Source organism: Macrobrachium rosenbergii, chromosome 25 (assembly GCF_040412425.1).
Source record: "Macrobrachium rosenbergii isolate ZJJX-2024 chromosome 25, ASM4041242v1, whole genome shotgun sequence".
Lineage (NCBI taxonomy): Eukaryota > Metazoa > Arthropoda > Malacostraca > Decapoda > Palaemonidae > Macrobrachium > Macrobrachium rosenbergii.
Genome location: NC_089765.1, coordinates 24611910 through 24614409, shown reverse-complemented (window position 1 = coordinate 24614409; position 2500 = coordinate 24611910). Strand labels below are relative to the sequence as shown.

The 2500-nt window shown below is 36.3% G+C and overlaps 1 protein-coding gene across 1 annotated transcript in view; it reads left to right on the top strand.

Moving 5' to 3' along the window:
• The window catches only part of LOC136852471 (ionotropic receptor 21a-like), a 25555-nt gene that overhangs the window by 1487 nt on the left and 21568 nt on the right, over window positions 1-2500 (top strand). The gene's annotated exons all lie outside the window — the stretch shown is intronic.

The following is a 2500-nucleotide window of genomic DNA, read 5'->3' as shown; positions in this document are numbered from 1 at the left end:
TCTCAGGTCAGTGACGTAAGTTGCGCATATGCTAAGAGTCTGTTCTTCTAAGACGTCCCTCGCGCTTGATCTATCGCACATCCCTCGGAACGTTTCATTGACCAATCCTGTGAACGGACAAAGAGCTATTGGATAGAAATCTTGCTTAAGATAAATTAAAAATCTGTCTTTTCATCGTTGTTTTGATTTTAATGATGAGGAAAACCATCGTCTGTCGTATGAATGTTTGTGATGGCAGTATCAAATTGACTTTCAACTTTGGGCATTTAAATCAGTCTACGAGAGCGTCGGGCCAAGAAGAGGGATTTAGAAGAAAAGGAATTAGGAACACTGTTCAGTATTACTAGAAAAAAAATAACAAACAGATAAGGATAAGGAAGCTCTAATTCTATTAATGCTGCAGCCAGTATTAAGAATAACCTAAAGAATCACATCTACAACAAAATCACAGGAAGAGAATTATACAAATTATGGTCACCCAAAACTGGTTCGAAGGGAAGGTGTCAGCGAAGGTCATTACCTAACAATATTCGATATTAGAATAAGGTTACTGATTCACTACTGTCTCAGCAACTGCTACTTCTGCTAATTAACAAAAGAAAGCATGCACTCACATTGATATACGAGTATATAAGAGTATATATAGTTGAATTCTGACTGGTCGAGAGGCGGGGGTTGGGGGTGGCAAAAAAACAAGTAAAGAGTGAAACAGCTTTGGAGAACCTGAATCTTTGCGAATAAAGCCCTATTATTATTATTATTATTATTATTATTATTATTATTATTATTATTATTATTATTATTATTATTAACAAAGAAAAATATTGCAGCCTCTTCTACAGTCACAGGCATTCAACGCTATATCACCCCTAAGACTGATCTTAACATTATTTCCATTGCACAAAGAGAGAGAGAGAGAGAGAGAGAGAGAGAGAGAGAGAGAGAGAGAGAGAGAGAGAGAGAGAGAGAGAAATTTGAATCAAAGGAACGTAGGGCTTTATAAAAAGCAATTACACCTTGAAGAAATGACTTGAGTCAGGGTCTTCCGGATTCGTTAAGAATAACCCTAACGATAAGCAAAATGATAATAATAGGCTAGTAATAGCAATGCTTACCTAACTGGAAATTCTAGGAAGTACAACATTACGTCTCGTGTAGGACATTTGTAAATGAGCAGGGTCTGCTGCCAAACGCTGCTTACGTGAACGAAAGCTACCTTGTATAAACTGAACATGCTCCGGTAACAGTTCTTAAGACATAATCCGTAGGCCTTTGCTTCCGGTCCTGTAATTTGTTTATGAAGCAACGGCGAAGGTCATCACAGCTGTTCCTTTATTATACTAATTTGAGGGTTTTCAGGGAAACGGCTTGAGGATAACCGAGCAGGAAATGTCAGTTATCCTAGAGTTTTCCACCGAAGTGATTTGCTTTGCGTTGTTCGCTTACGATATATTTTTATTTAGGTTCCTTCTGACTTCTGTGTGATGGCGCTAGTTCTAGGACTTGGTGAACTTTATGATACTTAAATATTATTGATTGTGTGTTATCTAGCGTTAATTATCAGGGTCACTGTCGCCGCTTTTGGCTACTTATAATCGACTGTGTTGTTTATTCTTTGGTTATTTGTTATTCAATGTTATCCATTCATACACTCAAATAAATTTGTAAAATTTACCCGGATTTCCTCTGTAAACATGCACAATTTAACAAAGAAGGTTTTTGACTGAGGTTTTCCCGTTTTTCCTTAATTTTTATTGTTTTTTTTCACTCGTTTAGAAGACAATTCATCCAACATTTGTATAACTCTTTAAACGTCGTCTTATTTTGTATAAAACGATCATTATCACCGATGCATTTTTGGAGGTCCTCATTCAGTTTGTCGCTTACAGCATTATGGTATTCGTGAATCATTTACACAGGAGCGTAGGCGTGACTGAGTATGAAAAAAATACCATTACCGGTACCTGCTCTGTTCTTTAATGTTCGGTGGGATTCCGCAAGGTTGCAACATCGCACTGAGAAATTTAACGTCAAAACATTAATTTTATTATGTTGTAAAGAGATGGCAAATTTCATTCGTGCGTTGGGGCCGGCCTTGACCCTGAACATTACAGTTTAACCAAGGCACTATGCAATTCACCTTGGAAGCAAAAGAGCAAAGGAAAGATTTCACAGCAACTGAAGTTATTTTCACTAAAATCCTTCTTAAACAAAAACCAGACTAGCGAAGTCTATCTTGAGCAATCCCAAGTCTTAATGTGAATTACAAATATTTACCCCATATTTCCCTCAGAAGGAATAAATTTTCATAGATAAAATGTAATGTGTGTCCATTTTTTGAGCATCCAAAGTATTAAATCTAATTAATATATCATCCCCCAAATTGTCCAATTCTTTTGAGCATCCATGGTATTAAATCTAATTGATGTATCATCCCTCAAATTTTCCAGTTCTTTTGAATATCCAAAGTATTAAATCTAATTGATATATCATCCCGCAA